Source organism: Oncorhynchus mykiss, chromosome 7 (genome assembly GCF_057628025.1).
Source record: "Oncorhynchus mykiss isolate SJ-2025 chromosome 7, ASM5762802v1, whole genome shotgun sequence".
Classification (NCBI taxonomy): domain Eukaryota; kingdom Metazoa; phylum Chordata; class Actinopteri; order Salmoniformes; family Salmonidae; genus Oncorhynchus; species Oncorhynchus mykiss.
The window spans coordinates 63,967,810-63,993,636 of NC_143028.1; the positions used below are offsets into that span (position 1 = coordinate 63,967,810).

At 41.5% G+C, this 25,827-nt stretch overlaps 1 protein-coding gene across 38 annotated transcripts in view; it reads right to left on the minus strand.

The window, feature by feature from the left end:
- LOC110528361 (neurofascin) overlaps positions 1-25,827 on the minus strand; it is a 131,628-nt gene that overhangs the window by 74,995 nt on the left and 30,806 nt on the right. For 18 of the 38 annotated variants that reach the window (XR_016497386.1, XM_090241698.1, XM_090241720.1 and 15 more), the window contains exon 1: positions 23,321-23,423. The exons of 5 other annotated variants lie outside the window; for them this stretch is intronic. The gene's annotated coding sequence lies outside the window, so the exon portion shown is untranslated. Of the gene's footprint in view, positions 1-23,320; positions 23,435-25,827 lie in introns of those variants that run through there. 15 more of the 38 variants (XM_090241714.1, XM_090241724.1, XM_090241722.1 and 12 more) reach the window with 2 other exon arrangements.

Below are 25,827 nucleotides of genomic sequence, written 5' to 3' on the forward strand. Positions count from 1 at the left end.
TCTACACTAACCCTTCTGCTCTCTAGAAGTTAAACCGATTCAAGGCCTTCTCCTGTGATCCAACATTAGTGAAGTCGACTCTTGTCAAGATGGGTCTTTATGCCTTTGGTGTGGAGGACAGAAGGAAAGACAAACACAGCTACACTCGTTGGGTTGATTCTGCACTCTGCTAAGAAGTGTTTGGACAGAGAAGAGCAGAAGAGCCTGAGTGTTGCCCAAGTGTGTGACTGCCCTGTGTCACGTATGGCATGCTGTTTATTCTTATTCACACACACACACACACACACACACACAAGTAGGGCAAGCAGCAGGGTAGCAGTACTGCAGGTTTCAACCCGAAGCCCCAGTGATAGAACTAGTACTGAGCTGATTGTTGTGAAGCCTCTTTAAACTCCTGGATATCTACTGGGTCACATGTGTTTGTGCTAGGTGACCTAGCGGCTTGCAGCCCAAGCTGAGCAAAGCAAAACCTCCTCCCAACACAGTCCTAGGGGCTCATTCTGACTCTCTCTGTGTGTGTGTGTATGTGTATGTGTATGTGTGTGTATGTGTGTGTGTGTGTGTGTATGTGTATGTGTATGTGTGTGTGTATGTGTATGTGTGTATGAGTATGTGTATGTGTGTATGTGTATGTGTATGTGTGTGTGTGTGTGTGTGTATGTGTGTTTTCTTTCATGTGTGCTGCCATAAGTGTGCTAGACATATAGAGAGTCTCTCTCTATACGAGGATCATTACTAATGTAGAGTATCTCTCTATACAAGGATCATTACTAATGTAGAGTATCTCTCTATACGAGGATCATTACTAATGTAGAGTATCTCTCTATACGAGGATCATTACTAATGTAGAGTATCTCTCTATACGAGGATCATTACTAATGTAGAGTATCTCTCTATACGAGGATCATTACTAATGTAGAGTCTCTCTCTACACGAGGATCATTACTAATGTAGAGTATCTCTCTATACGAGGATCATTACTAATGTAGAGTATCTCTCTATACAAGGATCATTACTAATGTAGAGTATCTCTCTATATGAGGATCATTACTAATGTAGAGTCTCTCTCTACACGAGGATCATTACTAATGTAGAGTATCTCTCTATACGAGGATCATTACTAATGTAGAGTATCTCTCTATACAAGGATCATTACTAATGTAGAGAGTCTCTCTCTACACGAGGACCATGTCAATGCTATCTAATCCTGTTGCGTGACAGTAATGGGTCGTTCCATTAAACCATTCTGGGGCTAATGGAGCCCTTGTGGGACAACAGACTGCAAAGGAGGTGAAATTAATAAGCTTTGGTGGATCTAAAGGGTGTGTGTGTGTTCCAGTGTGTGTTCCAGTGTCTGTGTGTATTGTGTAAGTGCATGCATATGAGTTTGAGTGGGAGTGTGTGCCTAATGCAGTGATGTCACTTCAACACCCCCCCTCCCCTCTCTTCCCTCCCATCCCCAGATAGATCCTTCAAAAGACAATGTTTTGGAGAGGCCTTTTTCCCTACGGAGAGCTGAAGTAAAAAAGGTCCATCTGTGGATGACAGTACAGTCAGAGTACAGTCCTGTAGACCAGAGGCAGCTCTATAAATACCAGAGTACACACAATTACCCTCAGCACGCCCACCCCACCTCAACCCAAACAAGCCCATACCAGCCCACCACAGTCAAACCCACCCTAGCCCACCCCACCTCAACCTACCCCAAGCCAGCCCACCACACAGACACACAGTACAGCCTGGTCGCAGACACAGGTCCCTCCACCCCTACAACCCCCAAGCTGAAACCAACTGAATTGAAATACTCAGCTGCTCCTTCCACCTTACCAGCTCCTCAGCTGTTGCAGTACAGACACACACTCATACACACGTGCAAGCACACACAGAGTTACATTGAGGGGCGATAGGTAGCCTAGTGGTTAGAGCGTTGGGCCAGCAACCGAAGGATTGCTGGATCAAATCCCAGAGCTAACAATGTAAAAATATGTTGTTCTGCCCCTGAGCAAGGCAGTTAACACACTGTTCCCCAGGTGCCACAGACGTGGATGTCTATTATGGCAGCCCCCCGCACCACTCTGATTAAGAGGGGTTGGGTTAAATGCAGAAGAAACATTTCAGTTGTACAACTGACTCCCCCCTTTCAATGCCTTCCAAATCAAAGTGTATTTGTCACGTGCGCCGAATACAACACGTGAAATGCTTACTTACAGGCCCCAACCAACAGTGCAATTTTTAAGTAAAAAAAAGTATTAGGTGAACAACCGATAAGTAAAGAAATAAAAACAACAGTAAAAAAGACTGAAAAATAAAAGTAGCGAGGCTATATACAGTAGCAAGGCTATAACAGCAGCTAGGCATACAGGCACCGGTTAGTCAGGCTGATTGAGATAGTATGTATTGGTCGCATATGGGTCTTCCCAATGGACAATGACCCCAAGCATACTTCCAAAGTTGTGGCAAAATGGCTTAAGGACAACAAAGTCAAGGTATTGGAGTTGGTGCAACGGAGTCAGGTTTGTAGGCCTCCTTGCTCGCACACGCTTTTTCAGTTCTGCCCACAAATTTTCTATGGGATTGAGGTCAGGGATTTGTGACGGCCACTCCAATACCTTGACTTTGTTGTCCTTAAGCCATTTTGCCACAACTTTGGAAGTATGCTTGAGGTTTAACTTCCTGACTTTTACTAAAGCTTTAACTTCCTGACTGATGTCTTGAGATGTTGCTTCAATATATCCACATAATTTTCCTCCCTCATGATGCCATCTATTTTGTGAAGTGCATCAGTCCCTCCTGCAGCTAAGCACCCACATAACATGATGCTGCCACCCTCGTGCTTCACGGTTGGGATGGTGTTCTTCGGCTTGCAAGCCTCTCCTTTTTTCCTGCAAACATAATGATGGTCATTATGGCCAAACAGTTCTATTTTTGTTTCATCAGACCAGAGGACATTTCTCCAAAAAAGTAGTGTCCCCATGTGCAGTTGCAAACCGTGGTCTGGCTTTTTTATGGCAATTTTGGAGCAGTGGCTTCTTCCTTGCTGAGTGGCCTTTCAGGTTATGTCGAAATAGGACTCGTTTTACTGTGGATATACATACTTTTGTACCGGTTTCCTCCAGCATCTTCACATGGTCTATTTCTGTTGTTCTGGGATTGATTTGCACATTTCACACCAAAGTACGTTCATCTCTAGGAGACAGAACGTGTCTCCTTCCTGAGCGGTATGACGGCTGCGTGGTCCAATAGTGTTTATACTTGCGTACTGTTGTTTGTACAGATGAACATGTTACCTTCAGGCGTTTGGAAATTGTTCCCAAGGATGAACCAGACTTGTGGAGGTCTCCAATTTTTTTTCTGAGGTCTTGGCTGATTTCTTTTGATTTTCCCATGATGTCAGGCAAAGAGGCACTGAGTTGGAAGGTAGGCCTTGAAATACATCCACAGGTACACCTTCAATTGACTCAAATGATGTCAATTAGCCTATTAGAAGCTTATTAAGCCATGTCATTTTCTGGAATTTTCCAAGCTGTTTAAAGGCCCAGTCAACTTAGTGTATGTAAACTTCTGACCCACTGGAATTGTGACACAGTGAATTAATTATAAGTGAAATAATCTGTCTGTAAACAATTGTTGGAAATATGACTTGTCATATCCACAAAGTAGATGTCCTAACCAGCATGCCAAAACTATAGTTTGTTAACAAGACATTTGTAGAGTTGTTGAAAAACTAGTTTTAATGACTCCAACCTAAGTGTATGTGAACTTCCAACTTCAACTGTATCTTGCAGTAGTCATCTCATATGTATATACTGTATTTTGGCTCTGACCATATATTTATATATTCTAAATTCCATTCCTTTACTTAGATGTGTGTGTATTAGGTATTTGTTGTGGAATTGTTAGATATTACTTGTTAGATATTGCTACACTGTCGGAACTTGAAGCACAAGCATTTCGCTACACCCAAAATAACATCTGCTAAACACGTGTAAGTGTATGATTTCATTTGATTTGATATCCTCTTTGATATCCTCTGTTTCCTCACTGATTAAAACAGGAACGACTCTGACCTGTGAAGAGAGAGAGAGAGAGACATAGATCATTTATTTAAATCAATAGAAAACCAGGAGTCTCAGAAGCTCTCTATCTATCCAGATCTGCTGACGGTTCATGTATCTCCTTGTTTTCCTCAACACAGGAAGACAGTAAGGGAGGAGAGGAATACCTCACTAACACACCCCTCAGGAGTCTACCACAGAGATACAGTGTGTGTGTCTGACACTGAGCCAAACACACTCATCTCATAGCTCTGTTGATTCATGGAGTGTGTTTAAAGAAGTGTGTTGTCTGTGAGCAAAGCAGTCATGGCCTCAGGGTTTACAACATGCTCACCAGGGGAGAAACAACTAAAAAATAAAGAGCAGAGAGTAGAGAGAACAGAGATAGGAGAGAGAACAGAGAGAAAAGAGCATTTCAAGCAGACAGCCTAAGAAAATGAACAACAATGACAAACGGTTTGATGAAGAATGCAAAAACTTAAGAAAGAAATTGAGAATCCTATCCAACCAAAAACATAGAGACCTAGAAAACCTGAGTCTACGCCTTCACTATGGTGAATCACTTAAACAATACAGAAATACACTACGGAAAAAGAAGCAACAGCATGTCAGAAATAAGCTCAATATAATTGAACTAAACAAACAACAACACGACGAGTTATCTATCCAAAACGGAGATGTGTGGATAAACCACTTCTCCAATCTTTTTGGCTCTATAACAAAGAACAAACAGTAAAAACATATACATGATCAAATACAAATCTTAGATTCATCTATTAAAGACTACCAGAACCCACTGGATTCTCAAATGACCCTGAATGAACGACAGGACAAAATAAAAACCCTCCATCCCAAAAAGGCCTGAGGTGTTGATGGTATCCCCAAAGAAAGTATAAATTATACAGGCCACAAATTCCAATTGGCTATACTAAAACTCTTTAACATCATCCTTAGCTCTGGCATCTTCCCCAATATCTGAAACCAAAGACTGATAACCCCAATCCACAAAAGTGGAGACAAATTTGACCCCAATAACTACCGTGGGATATGGGTCAACATCAAACTTGGGAAAATCCTCTGCATTATCATTGACAGCAGACCTGTACATTTCCTCACTGAAAACAATGTACAACTCAAAAAACACTCGCACATCTGAGCAATCTAATTAGCAGGTGCATGGCAACAATTGAACAAGATGAAGGAAAAAGGAACCTGCACACTGCTCTTGATAGTATTACTGATCTTTAATAAGCTTATGTATCGGCCTCATGGCCTTCCTCAGAGCTTGTGTGAATTTTTTAAAAGAGGCCCCTCCCACAGTAGACCTAGCCCCTCCCACATCCGTTCTACACATCAAATGGGGTTGAAGGAAAAGAGAAAAACAAATAAGTTTTCAGTATGCATTTCATAAATATTACAAAAGTATATAAATAAGACATGAAACACGTCTGTAAAATCACAATGAGGACATGGCAAGTTTACATTAGTCATTGGGTACATCATACCAAAAACAGAAATCTTAAATAGGCACATAAGTCATGTTCAAATTCACAACATAACATACATAGGCATTTCATCATCATTTCATCGTCCTTTAGGAAATAATGTCTGGAGGATGAAAATCACAAAACATTCCCTTCTACTCAGAGTATTATTAATATCACCTCCCCTGTCTGATTTCTCTATGCCACAAAATCTAAAAAGGTAGAAATATCATGCTTCAGGTCATTGAAATGTACTGCGACTGGATAATCCCTGTCGTTTCTCCTGATTGAACTTTTGTGTTCACTAATTCTCTGTTTGAGAGAACGAGAGGTTTTACCTACACAGCACAGCCCACATGGACATGTAATAATGTAAATAACATGGGTGGTGGAACACGTAATAATGTCATATATTTGGAACCGTTTTCCTGTATGTGGGTGGCAGAAATGTTCACACTTCATCATATTGTTTCTCTGTGCGCATCCTCTGCATTTATAGCTACCATTTGGTAGAGGGTGTATGTAAAAGGGCTTATCTGATTTTCTTTTGTGGCTGGCAGTTGGCATGAACCAATTTATCGCATAAATTGCGACCTCTCCTATACACAATAAGTGATGGATTTCTAAATACAGCCGGCAAAGCTGGGTGATAAAATATGCCAGTGTTTCTTGACCATCCCTCCCACTTTTCGTGAGTTCAAAGTATATGTGGTTGTGAACCTTACGGAGTGTTCTTTAGCTTTAGTGGGTCTTTGTTGTAACAGTTCATCTCGTCTTTTTCCCAATGCCAAATGAAGAGCTTCATCCACACATTGTGGCGAATAGCCTCTTAGAAACCTCATGCGCATCTCCGCTGCTTTTTCTAGATAATCCTCTGTGGAGTGGCATATACTGCGCAGCCTGAAAAACTGGCTTCTTCAAAGTCCTCTTTTTAATGGCTCAGGATGGAAGCTGTCCCACTGTAATAGAGTATTTCTGTCAGTTTCTTTTCTACACAGAGTTGTAAACAGGTTTCCGTTTGATTTCTCAATCCACATATTGAGGTAAGGAACACGTTGAGTGTCACGTTCAACTGTGAATTTGAGATTTGGGTCAATGTCATTGAGTAATGCCATAAAATCTGACAGATATTTTTCAGTTCCTTCCCATATGCAAAACATGTTGTCAAAATATCGATACCACTTCAGGACTTTATTCAAAAATGGATTTTCGTTTTAATTGTTAACAAAGCGTTCTTCAAAAAGACCCACATAGAGGTTTGCATAGCTCGGAGCGAATGTGGAGCCCATCGATGTTCTATTCGTTTGGAGGTAGTATTCATCATCAAACCTAAAATAGTTTTATGTCAAAACATATTCAGCCAGCTCTAAAATAAAGTTTGGTGGATATTCATTAGTATCTTTGTCTCCCAAATAGTGTGCTAGTGCTGCCAGCACCTCCACATGGGGAATGCTGCTATATAGACTCTCGACATCTAATGTGACCAGAATAGTCTTCTTTTAAACCCGTTATTGGTGAGATCTTGTTTATAGAGTCTTTTACATATGATGGCAATGCTTGCACATGAGATTTAATAAAACAGTCTACAAAGTTTGACAATGGCTCTAGCATTGAGCCTATTCCTGCAACCACTGGTCTGCCTGGATAGTTGCCTTGTTGTGTTTTAGGTTTGTGTAATTTCGGTAAAATGTACAAGCATGGACGTATGGCACATTTGCAACAAAGATATTCATATTCCGGTTTTGAGATGAGGTGGTTTAATAGGGCTCCAGATTAGAGCATATACACTCAGTTTTCTATAGAAACGTTCATTACTGAGTTGTCTCTGAATTTCTTCTTTATATTTTTCAGTCTAAAACAACCACAGCACCCCCCTTGTCTGCAGGTTTAATAACCAAAGATGAATCTTTCATTAATTCATTGAGTGCCAGTTCTTCTGTTCTAGTGAGATTCTTCTGAATGTGGTTTGTTTGTCTCGTATATACTGACATGGCTTCTTGTTCAACTAACCTACAATAGGTATTAATCGAGGAGTTGTTAACCATGGAACAGAATTTGCTTTTGGGCTTAAAATGGGTACCAGTTCTTTGATGTGTTTCTAGGCCCGAAACAGTGTTTTGCTAAAACACATGCTTAAATTTAATCTCGCAAAAGAACTCAAACAGATCTACTTTCGTTTCGAATGGTTTATCTGTACATGTAGGTACAAAAGAGAGGCCCTTAGATAAGACTGAGACTTGAGCGTCAGTAAGGTTAATTACCTCGTCCTGCTGTAGCTCCGTGTCCACGTCCTGTGTTCCTGGTCTCCTCTTCGACCGCTTGCCTCTCCTACATCGTACACCCCTTGCCTCTCCTACATATTTATGAAATGCATATTGATATATTTGGTAGCACTTATTTGTTTTTCCCTTTGCCTTTGATATGTAGAACGGATGTGGGAGGGGCTAGGTCTACATAAGGCTGCAAATGTTTTTTTTTATTCACAAAAGCTCTGAGGAAGGCCGTGAGGCCGATACGTAAGCTTATTAAACCTCATTGAAAACAATGTACAAATGTCAAATTGGATTTTTACCAAATTACCGTACGACAGACCACGTATTCCAACTGCACACCCTAATTGACAAACAAACAAACAAACCAAAACAAAAGCAAAGTCTTCTCATGCTTTGTTGACTTAAAAAAAGCTTTTGACTCAATTTGTCTGCTATGCAAATTGATGGAAAGTGGTGTTGGGGGGAAAACATACGACATTATAAAATCTATGACCACAAACAACAAGTATGCGGTTAAAATTGGCAAAAAGCACACACATTTCTTTCCACGGGGCTGTGGGGTGAGACAGGGCAGCTTAAGCCCCACCCTCTTCAACATATATATCAACAAATTGGCGCGGGCACTAGAACAGTCTGCAGCACCTGGCCTCACCCTACTAGAATTTGAAGTCAAATGTCTACTGTTTGCTGATGATTTGGTGCTTCTGTCCCCAACCAAGGAGGGCCTACAGCAGCACCTAGAGCTTCTGCACAGATTCTATCAGACCTGGGCCCTGACAGTAAATCTCCTTAAGAAAAATGGTGTCCAAAAAAGGTCCAGTTGCCAGTGTAGCCGATGTGAAATTGCTAGCTAGTTTGCGGTGGTGCGCGCTAGTGGCGTTTCAATCGGTGATGTCACTTGCTCTGAGACCTTGAAAGGGCCACGGCTTTTGTGGAGCGATGGGTAACGATGCTTCGAGGGTGACTGTTGACGTGTGCAGAGCGTCCCTGGTTCGCGCCCAGGTCGGGGCGAGGGAACGGACGTAAAGTCTATACTGTTACACCAGGACCACAAATACAAATTCCATCTACACACCGTTGCCCTAGAGACCACAAAAAACTAACATACAGTATCTCGGCCTAAACATCAGCGCCACAGGTAGCTTCCACAAAGCTGTGAACGATCTGAGAGACAAGGCAAGAAAGGCCTTCTATGCCATCAAAAGGAACATAACATTTTACATACCAATTAGGATCTGGCCATATTTCAGTTAGAACCGATTGCCCTTTATGGTTGTGAGGTCTGGGGTCTGCTCACCAACCAATAATTCACAAAATGGGACAAACACCAAAGTGAGACTTTGCATGCATAATTCTGCAAAAATACCGAATGCCGATACCCGCTAATTATCAAATTCCTGAAAAGAGTCGTTCAATTCTACAACCACACCTAAAAGGAAGCGATTCACAAACCTTCCATAACAAAGACATCACCTACAGAGAGATTAACCTGGAGAAGAGTCCCCTAAGCAAGCTGGTCCAGAGCCCCAGGACAGCAACACAATTAGACCCAAAACAAAAAGATAATTACTTGACACATTAGAAAGAATTCACAAAAAAAATGAGCAAACTAGAATGCTATTTGGCCCAAAACAGAGAGTACACAGTGGCAGAACACCTGACCACTGTGACTGACCCAAAATGAAGGAAAGCTTTTACTATGTACAGACTCAGTGAGCATAGCCTTGCTATTGAGAAAGGTCGCCGTAGGAAGACCTAGCTCTCAAGAGAAGACAGGCTATGTGCTCACTGCCCACAAAATGAGGTGAAAACTCATATTTATTTATTTTCCCTTTCTCGCTTTAACTATTTTCACAATGTTTCAAGTACTCTTCTGGTTAACAACTAAATGAATGAATGAACGTATGAATGATTGAATGAGCATATGAATGGTGAATGAACGTATGAAGGAATGAATGAACGTATGAATGAACGTATGCATGAATGTATGAATGAATGAATGTATGAATGGTGAATGAACGTATGAATGAACGTATGAAGGAATGAATGAACATATGAATGGTGAATGAACGTATGCATGAACGTATGAATGAATGAACGAATTAACTTATGAATGAACATATAAATGATGAATGAACGTATGAATGAATGAACATATGAATGAATGCACATGAATATGCTGTGGCCTTTCTTTCTGCATCGTTATTTGATGAGTTTTTGTCATTGTCAGCGCCTCCTGTGAACAGCTCGTGCAAAATGACAGGCCCATTACTTACTTACATTTTCTTACAATAATCATAACTCAATTTTGAAAACACAATAAACACTCCAAAAACACAATAAAAAACAAATTGTAACTTTGAGCCTACATCTAAACTGTATTAATAATGACAGCGACATCAACTAAGTTTGAGAGGTGGTTGAGCACAAAACTAGCTTGCGAACAAACACACCCGAATAGATGTAGAAACAGAACAGCTAGTACACACACACACAAACACACACACACACACGTCTCCGGAGATGCTGAGTGACAGACAATTGTTTAGTCTACTTTGGCTACATGACTTGATAAACATCTCCCCTCTCTGAAAAATGAAACACCCTCTTACCACGACACCTCTCACCTTTAGAAATAAGCTAATGTGTATTATGAAGCAATTATGCATACAGTACATAACACACACACAAACGCGCACACACACATAGGTGCGCACACACACACACACACACACACAAAACAAGAGAGAGAGAGAGAGAGCAACAAAGGACAAAGACAAAGTCATGCAAGAACATACACACTGGATAGGACAACCCTACATGCAAATAACGACAGCCACTCAGGACCTATCATCGCAAGACACAGACTGGTTTAGTCAACTCTACAACAGAAGAGGTCTACAACTATACACTGAACAAGACACAGACTGGTTTAGTCAACTCTACAACAGAAGAGGTCTACAACTATACACTGACCAAGACACAGACTGGTTTAGTCAACTCTACAACAGAAAAGGTCTACAACTATACACTGAACAAGACACAGACTGGTTTAGTCAACTCTACAACAGAAGAGGTCTACAACTATACACTGAACAAGACACAGACTGGTTTAGTCAACTCTACAACAGAAGAGGTCTACAACTATACACTGAACAAGACACAGACTGGTTTAGTCAACTCTACAACAGAAGAGGTCTACAACTATACACTGAACAAGACACAGACTGGTTTAGTCAACTCTACAACAGAAGAGGTATACAACTATACACTGAACAAGACACAGACTGGTTTAGTCAACTCTACAACAGAAGAGGTCTACAACTATACACTGAACAAGACACAGACTGGTTTAGTCAACTCTACAACAGAAGAGGTCTACAACTATACACTGACCAAGACACAGACTGGTTTAGTCAACTACAACAGAAGAGGCCTACAACTATCTCTGTCTCGGTCTCTGTCTCTCTCTGTCTCGGTCTCTCTCTGTCTCGGTCTCTCTCTGTCTCGTCCCGGTCTCTCTCTGTCTCGGTCTCTCTCTTCCTCGGTCTCTCTCTCTCTGTCTCAGTCTCTCTCTTTCTCAGTCTCTCTCTCTTTCTCTCGGTCTCTCTCTCTCTGTCTCGGTCTCTCTCTTTCTCAGTCTCTCTCTCTTTCTCTCGGTCTCTCTCTCTTTCTCTCGGTCTCTCTCTCTCTGTCTCTCTCTTGGTCTCTGTCTTTCTCTCGGTCTCGGTCTCTGTCTCTCTCTGTCTCTCTCTCTGTCTCTGTCTCGCTCACGGCCTCTGTCTCGCTCTCGGCCTCTGTCTCGCGCTCGGCCTCTGTCTCGCTCTCGGCCTCTGTCTCGCTCTCGGCCTCTGACTCTCTCTCGGTCTCTGACTCTCTCTCGGTCTCTGACTCTCTCTCGGTCTCTGACTCTCTCTCGGTCTCTGACTCTCTCTCGGTCTCTGACTCTCTCTCGGTCTCTGACTCTCTCTCGGTCTCTCCCTGTCTGAAATGTAAAAACAGCAAACCAGCTCATTATCACATCTAGGTCTCACTTCCCCCTCCCCCTCTCCTCCAATCTTCCCCTCTCTTCCTCCCCTCAATCCCACCTCACCCAACATAAAGAGCCCTGGTCAACAAGGTTCCTAAGCAACAGCCCCACCAGGGGGAGGCTAACCCCAGCAGAGTGAGGATGGCGATGTGTTTCCCAAAATCAAGCCCCTGCATCTCAGACACGTACATGTAAATGTGCATGTGTGCCCATAAGAAAGGGAAAGAGAAAGATTCAGTGTGTGTATACAGTGTGTGTGTGTGTGTGTGTGTGTGTGTGTGTGTGTGTGTGTGTGTGTGTGTGTGTGTGTATGTGGGTGTGTCCTCCCGTGTATACACTACCGTTCAAAGGTTTGGGTCACTTAAAAACGTTTTTGAAAGAAAAGTTTGCATTGTTCTGTGAAGGGAGTAGTACACAGCATTGTACGAGATCTTCAGTTTCTTGCCAATTTCTCACATGGAATAGCCTTAATTTCTCAGAACAAGAATAGACTGACAAGTTTCAGAAGAAAGTTCTTAGTTTCTGGACATTTTGAGCCTGTAATCGAACCCACAAATGATGGTGCTCCAGATACTCAACTAGTCTAAAGAAGGCCAGTTTTATTGCTTCTTTATTCAGGACAACAGTTTTCAGCTGTGCTAACATAATTGCAAAAGGGTTTTGTAATGATCAATTAGTCTTTTAAATTGATAAACTTGGATTAGCTAACACAATGTGCCATTGGAACACAGGAGTGATGGTTGCTGATAATGGGTCTCTGTAGATATGTAGATATTCCATTCAAAATCATATTTTTCCAGCTAAAATAGTCATTTATAACATTAACAATGTCGAAACTGTATTTATGATCAATTGGGAATGAGAGGTACAAACCTGAGTGGTATATGTGTGTGTGTGTATATTAGTGTGTGTGTGTGTGTGTGTGTGTGGGTGTGTGTGTGTGCTTGCTTGGTGCTGAGAAAACATCACCTGCTCCTGACAGTAAGAAGGTACACTAAACAAAGATGGCCTCCAGTCATGTTTGGTTGCCAGGGTTATGACTGAGGAAATATCCAACAAGTAGCAAATCCTTTCCTTTGTTTCCCAGACAGACTAAATGCACTGCCTGAAACATTAAATATATTGTACTGTTGCTAAACAGACTAAATGCACTGCCTGAAACATTAAATATCTTGCACTGTTGCTAAACAGACTAAATGCACTGCCTGAAACATTAAATATCGTGTACTGTTGCTAAACAGACTAAATGCACTGCCTGAAACATTCAATATATTTTACTGTTGCTAAACAGACTAAAAACAAGGCAGAGATAACATTGATGATTGTGTTCATTAGCAAAAAAGAAGAATGTGATATACAGTAGAGATCTACAGTAGTGCTCCCTAGTGTGTTGATTCATTATATTGAATGAATGAATGCACACAGACGCATGTCATCCAAAGTGCAGTCTTCCTTTGTTGATTAATACAATTATAATTTAGTTGAATATCCAGCACCTGCTCAAAGCCAACTGAATGTGTATGTTATAGATCCTTTACTAACAGTGATTATTAAGGAGGATAATGATCATTTAGGCTATGACCACACAGTGTCTATGTGAGTGTTCTCTGTGAGGAATGATGAGATCAAGAATAGGCCAGTCATGAATATGTAACAAACCCTCTGATGCTGCTGCTCCATTTGGAGGGACCATACAGTATGTAACACAAACACTTGGAGGGACCATACAGTATGTAACACAAACACTTGGAAGGACCATAAAGTACGTAACACAAACACTTGGAGGGACCATACAGTACGTAACACAGACACTTGGAGGGACCATACAGTATGTAACACAAACACTTGGAAGGACCATAAAGTACGTAACACAGACACTTGGAGGGCCCATAAAGTACGTAACACAAACACTTGGAGGGACCATACAGTACGTAACACAGACACTTGGAGGGACCATACAGTATGTAACACAGACACTTGGAGGGACCATACAGTACGTAACACAAACACTTGGAAGGACCATAAAGTACGTAACACAGACACTTGGAGGGCCCATAAAGTACGTAACACAAACACTTGGAGGGACCATACAGTACGTAACACAGACACTTGGAGGGACCATACAGTACGTAACACAAACACTTGGAGGGACCATAAAGTATGTAACACAGACACTTGGAGGGACCATACAGTATGTAACACAAACACTTGGAAGGACCATAAAGTACGTAACACAGACACTTGGAGGGCCCATAAAGTACGTAACACAAACACTTGGAGGGACCATACAGTACGTAACACAGACACTTGGAGGGACCATACAGTATGTAACACAGACACTTGGAGGGACCATACAGTACGTAACACAGACAGTTGGAGGGACCATAAAGTACGTAACACAGACAGTTGGAGGGACCATACAGTACGTAACACAGACACTTGGAGGGACCATACAGTATGTAACACAGACACTTGGAGGGACCATACAGTACGTAACACAAACACTTGGAGGGACCATAAAGTACGTAACACAGACAGTTGGAGAGACCATAAAGTACGTAACACAAACACTTGGAGGGACCATACAGTACGTAACACAGACACTTGGAGGGACCATACAGTACGTAACACAGACAGTTGGAGGGACCATACAGTACGTAACACACACACTTGGAGGGCCCATAAAGTACGTAACACACACACTTGGAGGGACCATAAAGTACGTAACACACACACATGGAGGGACCATAAAGTACGTAACACACACACTTGGAGGGCCCATAAAGTACGTAACACAGACACTTGGAGGGACCATACAGTACGTAACACAGACACTTGGAGGGACCATACAGTATGTGCTGTTGTTGTGGGGCGTTAAGTGCCTTGCTCAAGAGCACAAATTGCAGCCAATGGCATCTAGGATTTGATAGCAGCAACCCTACGGTTGCCAGCTCACACAAAAGGACATGGATAAAGTGCATGGATGGCAAATAGTGTTTTGTAGTAAAAATGTGTAATAAAATGTGTAATATGCATGTGTGTGTAGTCTCCTACCACAACCGATGTGTGTTTGCCAAAGCAAGACCAGTGTCTGTGTGAGTGTGTGCGTCCATTTGTGCATTCATGTGTTTATGTGAGTGGCACATGGCTGCGAGGCCTAATTTACCAGGGTGGGCCCATCTGCCTGGGGTTACCGTGGTGATTAAAGCCATTCTGGAGTGGCTGGTGAGTCCTGCATTTTCACCTCCTGGGCCATCATCATCCCATCTCTCTTCTCATTTCTCCCACTCTCTCTCTATCCAATATTCTGTTTTTCAGATGTAATTTGGTTAATTCTGGTGAGAGTGTGGTGGCTGTTGAGGCCTCCTATGTTACATCCTCTTGGTTCTGTTGAGGCCTATGTTACATCCTCTTGGTTCTGTTGAGGCCTCCTATGTTACATCCTCTTGGTTCTGTTGAGGCCTCCTATGTTACATCCTCTTGGTTCTGTTGAGGCCTCCTATGTTACATCCTCTTGGTTCTGTTGAGGCCTATGTTACATCCTCTTGGTTCTGTTGAGGCCTCCTATGTTACATCCTCTTGGTTCTGTTGAGGCCTATGTTACATCCCCTTGGTTCTGTTGAGTCATCCTATGTTACATCCTCTTGGTTCTGTTGAGGCCTCCTATGTTACATCCTCTTGATTCTGTTGGTCTCCCTAGAAACCAAATAAATTAGAGGGTTTGTCTGGCCCCTGTCTGACTCTGTCCACCTCGTCCCTCCCTCGGCCTCTCTCTCTCTCCACTTCCTCTCTCTGTGATAACGGATAAGGATTAGAGAAAAAAGAGTGAGGTGAGAGAGAGTGAGGTGTGATTAGAACCCCCAGGGACTCTGACGCTAAAATGACTGACTTGAGAGTGTGTGTGTGCATGTGATTATGTCCATCTGTGGTGGTCGTGAAGTAGTTAAAAGGTGTGATAGAGAGTGTGTGTGGACATAAGTGAGCATGCTGTTTGCATGTGTTAGAAGGTGTTATTAAGAGTGTGTATGTGGGCATGTGTGTGTACATGTGCTTATGGTCTGTTAGAACAAAAAGAGTGAGCGAGTGTATGTGTCCATGCCTGTATGTGTGTGATTAAAAATAGGGTAAGGAGTTGTGGAGATGCTGACAAATCAATTAATTCAAGTCTCAGAAATCTATCAGGCGCATAATAACAAGCACCAGAACCTCCTGCTATCCCCTAACCCTCCTCATCAAACCTCCCCTATCCCCTAACCCTCCTCATCAAACCTCCCCTATCCCCTAACCCCCCTCATCAAACCTCCCCTATCCCCTAACCCCCCTCATCAAACCTCCCCTATCCCCTAACCCCCCTCATCAAACCTCCCCTATCCCCTAACCCCCCTCATCAAACCTCCCAGTATCCCCTAACCCCCTTCATCAAACCTCCCCTATCCCCTAACCACCCTCATCAAACCTCCCCTATCCCCTAACCCCCCTCATCAAACCTCCCAGTATCCCCTAACCCCCCTCATCAAACCTCCCCTATCCCCTAACCCCCCTCATCAAACCTCCCAGTATCCCCTAACCCCCTTCATCAAACCTCCCCTATCCCCTAACCCCCCTCATCAAACCTCCCCTATCCCCTAACCCCCCTCATCAAACCTCCCAGTATCCCCTAACCCCCCTCATCAAACCTCCCCTATCCCCTAACCCCCCTCATCAAACCTCCCCTATCCCCTAACCCAAATCATCAAACCTCCCAGTATCCCCTAACCCCCCTCATCAAACCTCCCCTATCCCCTAACCCCCCTCATCAAACCTCCCCTATCCCCTAACCCCCCTCATCAAACCTCCCCTATTCCCTAACCCTCCTCATCAAACCTCCCCTATCCCCTAACCCCCATCATCAAACCTCCCCTATCCCTTAACCCTCCTCATCAAACCTCCCCTATCCCCTAACCCCCCTCATCAAACCTCCCCTATCCCCTAACCCCCCTCATCAAACCTCCCCTATTCCCTAACCCTCCTCATCAAACCTCCCCTATCCCCTAACCCCCCTCATCAAACCTCCCCTATCCCCTAACCCCCCTCATCAAACCTCCCCTATCCCCTAACCCCCCTCATCAAACCTCCCCTATCCCCTAACCCCCTTCATCAAACCTCCTGCTATCCCCTAACCCCCCTCATCAAACCTCCCCTATCCCCTAACCCCCCTCATCAAACCTCCCCTATCCCCTAACCCCCTTCATCAAACCTCCAACTATCCCCTAACCCCCCTCATCAAACCTCCCACTATCCCCTAACCCCCCTCATCAAACTTCCCCATCATCAAATTCTCCCTTATCCTCTAACCCCCCTCATCAAACCCCCCTCCTAATACCTCATAACAGTCTTCTGCTGCCTTACAATACATCAATACATCATAACAATGTGTCTTCTGCTGCCTTCCAATACATCCTATCACTGTGTCTTCTGCTGCCTTACAATACATCACATCACTGTGTCTTCTGCTGCCTTACAATACATCACTGTGTCTTCTGCTGCCTTACAATACATCAATACATCATAACAATGTGTCTTCTGCTGCCTTCCAATACATCCTATCACTGTGTCTTCTGCTGCCTTACAATACATCACATCACTGTGTCTTCTGCTGCCTTACAATACATCACTGTGTCTTCTGCTGCCTTACAATACATCAATACATCATAACAATGTGTCTTCTGCTGCCTTACAATACATCCTATCACTGTGTCTTCTGCTGCCTTACAATACATCACATCACTGTGTCTTCTGCTGCCTTACAATACATCACTGTCTTCTGCTGCCTTACAATACATCCTATCACTGTGTCTTCTGCTGCCTTACAATACATCACATCACTGTGTCTTCTGCTGCCTTACAATACATCCTATCACTGTGTCTTCTGCTGCCTTACAATACATCACTGTGTCTTCTGCTGCCTTACAATTCATCAATACATCATAACAATGTGTCTTCTGCTGCCTTACAATACATCACTGTGTCTTCTGCTGCCTTACAATACATCACTGTGTCTTCTGCTGCCTTACAATTCATCAATACATCATAACAATGTGTCTTCTGCTGCCTTACAATACATCCTATCACTGTGTCTTCTGCTGCCTTACAATACATCCTATCACTGTGTCTTCTGCTGCCTTACAATACATCACATCCCTGTGTCTTCTGCTGCCTTACAATACATCACTGTGTCTTCTGCTGCCTTCCAATACATCCTATCACTGTGTCTTCTGCTGCCTTCCAATACATCCTATCACTGTGTCTTCTGCTGCCTTACAATACATCCTATCACTGTGTCTTCTGCTGCCTTACAATACATCCTATCACTGTGTCTTCTGCTGCCTTACAATACATCACATCACTGTGTCTTCTGCTGCCTTACAATACATCACTGTGTCTTCTGCTGCCTTCCAATACATCCTATCACTGTGTCTTCTGCTGCCTTCCAATACATCCTATCACTGTGTCTTCTGCTGCCTTACAATACATCACATCACTGTGTCTTCTGCTGCCTTTCAATACATCGCATCACTGTGTCTTCTGCTGCCTTTCAATACATCACATCACTGTGTCTTCTGCTGCCTTTCAATACATCGCATCACTGTGTCTTCTGCTGCCTTTCAATACATCACATCACTGTGTCTTCTGCTGCCTTTCAATACATCGCATCACTGTGTCTTCTGCTTCCTTTTCAATACATCACATCACTGTGTCTTCTGCTGCCTTACAATACATCACTGTGTCTTCTGCTGCCTTACAATTCATCAATACATCACATCACTGTGTCTTCTGCTGCCTTACAATACATCAATGCATCACATCACTGTGACAGATTGACTATGAGTCCCAATCTACTACCTCAGTACTCACTATGCATCCTGGACTGACATATACAGTCTCTTTCCCCTGTCTATCTGAGAGAATATTTCCAGTCCTATAGTGAGAATATTTGTCCACTCCTCTGTCATATCACACACACTTTCTAAGAAGCCCTGTGTAACAGTCCTTTGTTGTTGTAATGAATTTTTACAGTTTTTAAAAAAATCATATTTTAAATAACTTGCATAAAATACACTTTATGATACTGTCATGAAGCATTATGACCATCCTGTGTCACTTTACTTGGACTAAGAAAATACACTTTATGATACTGTCATGAAGCATTATGACCTTCCTGTGTCACTTTACTTGGACTAAGAAAATACACTTCATGATACTGTTATGAAGCATTATGACCTTCCTGTGTCACTTTACTTGGACTAAGAAAATACACTTCATGATACTGTTATGAAGCATTATGACCTTCCTGTGTCACTTTACTTGGACTAAGAAAATACACTTTATGATACTGTCATGAAGCATTATGACCTTCCTGTGTCACTTTACTTGGACTAAGAAAATACACTTTATGATACTGTCATGAAGCATTATGACCTTCCTGTGTCACTTTACTTGGACTAAGAAAATACACTTTATGACCGTGTCAAAAAGCATTATGACCATCATAATCATATAACGGTGACTAACCCCATTCCGTACAAATTTGCGCAATTGCAACATTCAAACGAGGCTGCAATAACTAATGGGACTGAAGCGACTGTGTTGACATCAACATCTGGGTGTGAATTACATTTCTATTCAAGAATTGATTGACATGGTAATGGTCCAATAGTATTGGAGAAAAGTTGAAAAAACTGACCCCTCCGACGCTGTACGTTAAATTGTGACGTGTCATGACGTAATGAACAGCACGCATAAAGCAACTCATTCTGTGTCTTACAGCCTCTCTCCACCAGGTGTAGAGCTTCTGTCGCTGTTTAAAAACAAGACAGGGGCAGGGACAGGGACGGGGGCGGGGACGGGGGCGGGGACGGGGGCGGGGACGGGGACAGGGGCAGGGGCAGGGGCAGGGGGGATACCTAGTCATTTTTTGCATCATCAGTGCAAGCCATCATGACTCTCAAAATCCACGACAGCCACTGTTAACTTCAGCGTCGCCCTAAAAACGCGATTTAAATTCAACACAGACCTTCCAATAGGTATGTAATGACACCTTATATAAACTCTTTATAGTGTTTTATTTACATTTCAGAGGTGATAAGTTGGACAGATCGGGTGAAAAATGCTGTTTGGACCTCTGTACGCCTATGAAGATATTCCATAAAAAAATATACTGTTTCCAGCTACAATTTACAACATTAACAATGTCTACACTGTATTTTTGATCAATTTGATGTTATTTTAATGAACAAAAAATGTGCTTTTCTTTCAAAAACAAGAACATTTCTAGGTGACCCAAAACTTTTGAATGGTAGAGTCTCTCTGCCTTTCACTATGACGCAATAGATGTTGCTTCCGCACCCGCCATTTTTAAAAAGACCGGCGGAGCTCATTGCCTTCTCGAATCATGCAGAGATGGGCTCGTTGAATCATGAAGGGCTCGTCATTGGTTTTGTTGGAAAGGGGAGAAATTGTCCTTCACAATGGTATTGATATTACAGTTGATCTGGAAGTATTCTGTTTTTTGAACTCTAAAATAAAGTCAATTGTACAGAATTGTATGGTAGATGTACATTTTTCGTGAACCAATTCTTTGTGGCTTGCTAGCTAGCTAGTTAGCCTTATTGACTTACTATGGACTTGCGGTACCCATTCACTGAACTGTCTCCAGCCAGGACAATAATGGCAATAGAGACGAAACAAGATATACGTACACAAAGCAACCGTTTTACTTCATAACTATCAGCTAGCTATATGTGAATCATAATAATGGAGCTAGCCAAATAGTATAGAAGGCAAAAATGACCTAATATTAACTAACATTATGCAAGATAGAAGGCAATTCATTATGGCTAGCTAGCTAAGAATTATTCATGGATATCTGGGCTAGCTAACAGTACTAGTAGCTAGCCAGTTACCCCTATTGACGTATTATGGGTAAACATGCCAAAATGAACACAATGTATTTATTAACATATCAAGATAAAATGTTGTAGTCAGGCACACACTCACACACACACACTTGCATCAATACTGACAGCAGAGAGCAGCATGAACAGGTTACCAAACACACTGGGAGAGACAAGAATCCAGCAGCAGGTAAATACACTTACACGCACATGCGCGCGCACACACACACACACACACTCACATTCACACACTCAGATTCCCACGCACACACTCACATTCACACACACACACACACACACACACACACACACACACACACCACACACACTCAGATTCCCACGCACACACTCACATTCACAGGCACACACGCATGGGAGAGTCATGACAATGGCATCACCAACCATCAACAGAGAGTCAGGCGTAGCCATTGTAGTCATACACAGTACACACCAATACAGCAGACACTCAGTACAGACAGACACTCAGTACAGACAGACAGAGTATGAATGATAAAGGGGCAATCTGCAGCTGCTACATCCATTTTTTTACTTTTGTAAATTAATTATATATACCAATTGATTATTAAAGTATATAACTTATAAATGAATGATATACTTTAATAATCAATTGGTATATATAACTTATAAATGAATGATATATACCAATTGATTATTAAAGTATATAACTTATAAATGAATGATATATACCAATTGATTATTAAAGTATATCACTTATAAATGAATGATATATACCAATTGATTATTAAAGTATATAACTTATAAATTAATTATATATACCAATTGATTATTAAAGTATATAACTTATAAATGAATGATATATACCAATTGATTATTAAAGTATATCACTTATAAATGAATGATATATACCAATTGATTATTGAAGAATATAACTTATAAATGAATGATATATACCAATTGATTATTAAAGTATATAACTTATAAATGAATGATATATACCAATTGATTATTAAAGTATATAACTTATAAATGAATGATATATACCAATTGATTATTAAAGTATATAACTTATAAATTAATTATATATACCAATTGATTATTAAAGTATATAACTTATAAATTAATTATATATACCAATTGATTATTAAAGTATATAACTTATAAATTAATGATATATACCAATTGATTATTGAAGAATATAACTCATAAATTAATTATATATACCAATTGATTATTGAAGAATATAACTTATAAATTAATGATATATACCAATTGATTATTAAAGTATATAACTTATAAATTAATGATATATACCAATTGATTATTGAAGTATATAACTTATAAATTAATTATATATACCAATTGATTATTAAAGTATATAACTTATAAATTAATGATATATACCAATTGATTATTAAAGTATATAACTTATAAATTAATTATATATACCAATTGATTATTAAAGTATATAACTTATAAATTAATGATATATACCAATTGATTATTAAAGTATATAACTTATAAATGAATGATATATACCAATTGATTATTAAAGTATATAACTTATAAATGAATGATATATACCAATTGATTATTGAAGTATATAACTTATAAATGAATGATATATACCAATTGATTATTAAAGTATATAACTTATAAATGCCTATTGAGCTTAGTTCAACAGTCAAACCGCATCAGAACCAAAATATATAAGCTTGTTCTATTCTAATATTTGTAAACATTGTAAATTTAAACAAACACTGTATAGCTTCAAAACGCTTAAAACTATAATTTTGATATCTTGGATGGTTAGTCCTTGCATCCATAGCTCTGTCTATCAATTTGAGAGTGGTTACATTTCACTAGGCCCATCCCTCAGCTTTTTAACAAAACAAAAGCAGGGAAATTTATTTATTATGGTTTCAACTGCGGATTGCCCCTTTAAAGAGACAGACTATGATGGGCAAAGGACAGCAGTGACATGTACACTTGACTACACTGGTTTGTCAATACCAGCAATCAACTGTGTCAGACACATTAAGAGTGTGTGTGTGTGTGTGTATCTGGTAGTATTGACACTGCTACACACACTGTTAATAAATGATAGAAATGTCATTTTTGTCTTACAAAACTTACAATATAGCAAACCACCATACAATTATGTGACGGACAAATGACAGAATACACAAGATAGACAAACTAACCACCTCATTGCTCAGATGATTGATTACAAGCTGATTGAAAAGAAGAAATAAAACAGCTTTTGTGTTGGACAATGACAAATGGACAGTTTGATGAAAACCATTTCAATATTCCACAAAAGACGATTGGAAGGATTTTTCATGTTCATGAATGACAACATTATTGTATGAAAAAAATCAACAAGAGGACAATCAGAAACAGTTTTTACAACTAAAAATCATATTTTAAAATCTTACAACGCACGGTAGAGTGAACATGTGTAGCCATGAGAAAAATATGAGCAGATCTCTCTAACAAAAGCCTCTGCACAGACAGCTCAACACACACACACACACACACACACCTCTAAAGAGAGACAAGTTACCTCTTTTGGAAACGGTTTCCTGACCAGGTGAAATACTGCTTCACTCTCTCTCTCTCTCTCTGTCCTCCTAGCTCTGACTCGTTCCACACACACACACACACACACACACACACAGCTCCTCCATCTGCCACCGCCCCCTTGCCTTCTCCATGCCCACCTCATGAATTATTAATTAGCCCCAGGGCAAACACGCTCCACTGCTTGAACGGACACACACACGCACCCACGCAGGCTCGCTCACAGACAAATACACACCTACAGCTTACAAACACACACACACACACACACACACACAGCCAAACCCAGCCAAAGACACACAAATGCATCTACACACAAGCACGCTCAACCACACACACATACATACATACATGCATACATACATGACCACATAAAAGCCTAAACACACGTCATCGTGAAAACATGCAGAGCATACTCATACTCCTATATAAAGACAGAGTCAATCATGCGTGAACACAGACCACGAACAACCACACACATTAATACACACAGTCACACACAGTTCCATCCTCCCAGGCGTAGCTGGAGATGTAGCCCATCGAGGATGAACCTCAGCTGGGAGGGATTACAGCACTGTCATGGCCAACCCTTCCACGACTGGAGGGGTCAGAGGCAGGCCAGAGAGATCGTGTGGGTGGGTGTATGTTTATCAGACCATGCCTCCATGCTGCTCCTCCCTTCCCATAGGCTGAAACTCAAACGGGAAGTACCCGTGGTAAGGACTGTTAACCGCTGGTCTGACCAATCGGAATCCATGCTTGAATATTGTTTTGATCACGGGGACTGTGATATGTCCCGGGTTGCCTCTGAGAATAACATTAACGTATACACAGACATGGTGACGGAGTTCATCACTGTGACTATTAAAACCTACCCAAACCAAAAACTGTGGCTAGATAGCATCACTTGAGCAAAACTGAAAGTGCAAACCACCGCATTCAACAACAGCAAGGTTGCTGGGAATATGGTTGAGTACAAACAGTCCAGATATGCCCTTCATAAGGCAATCAAAATGTCAGTACAGAGACAAAGTGGAGTCGCAATTCAATGGCTCAGGCACAAGACGTATATGGCAGGGACTCCGGACAATAAAGGGAAAACACAGAAGTCTTGCTCCCGGACAAGCTAAACACCTTCTTTGCCCACTTTGAGCTTTCGTTCCCCTTGACTGACACGAGTAAAACATTTAAGCGTGTTAACACTCGCAAGGCTGCCGGCCCAGACGGCATCCCTAGCCACGTCCTCAGAGCATGAGCAGACCAGCTGGCTGGAGTGTTTACAGACATGTTCAATCTCTCCCTATCCCAGTACAGATCTGTACTTCTCCCCAACTTTGTCCCTGACCTGTTTAGCGAGCTCCTTGGTCTTCATGGTGCTGCTTGCTTGGTGGTGCCACTTGCTTAGTAGTGTTGCAGACTCTGGGGCCTTTCAGAACAGGTGTATATATACTGAGATCATGTGACAGATCATGTGACACTTAGATTGCACACAGTTAGACTTTATTAAACTAATTATGTGACTTCTGAAGGTAATTGGTTGCACCAGAGCTTATTTAGGGGCTTCATAGCAAAGGGGGTGAATACATATGCACGCACCACACATTTTTTGAAACAAGTTATTTTTTTAATTTCACCGATTTGCACTATTTTGTGTATTTGTGTCCATTACATGATATCTAAATAAAAATCCTTTTAAATTACAGGTTGTGATGAAACAAAATAGGGAAAACGCCAAGGGGGATGAATACTTTTGCAAGGTATATGCTGTATTCTAGTCAAGGCCTATCCTATTCAACTATTATATCCATATACAGTTCATAATGTCTAAACATTCCATCACATATATACTGTATATATTTATACTCTGGACTTGCTCGTCCTAATAGTTATATATTTCTTAATTAGATTATTTTACTTTTTATATTTCTTTGTATTGTTGTGTATTGTTAGATATTACTGCATTGTTGGATATAGAAACACTAGCATTTCGCAACACCAGCAATAACACCTGCTAAATATGTGTATGCGACCAATAACATTTTATTTTATTTTTATTTGCATCCGTGCGTGATCAGGGGCCTGTGTGCATGTGCGAGGAGGCGGCAGTTAGGGTGGATGTGTGTGTTCGTAGAGGGAGCGAGGGTGTGTGTGGGAGGTGTATCTAAGAGAGCATGGAGAGGCCTCCGGGGCATGTTAAATATCCCCAACAGCGTCTTGAGTAGGCTGGAGGTCACAGAGAGCAGCAAGAGGAGAGGGGGACAGGAAGCGGGACAGGGGTGGGGTGTAGAGAAAGCAGTACTTTCTTGTTAAAGGAGATTGGAGGGTGAATGAGATGGGCGGTGATGGGGGTGGGTAGATATCCCCCCGTAGCGTCTTGGATTATTGACCTCCTCACCTCGTCCGGCATTTCACCTCCCGTCTGTCTACTCCCGCTCTCATCTCCGCTTATCCTTATGCAATCACCCTTACCCAACCAATCAATAACCCCCT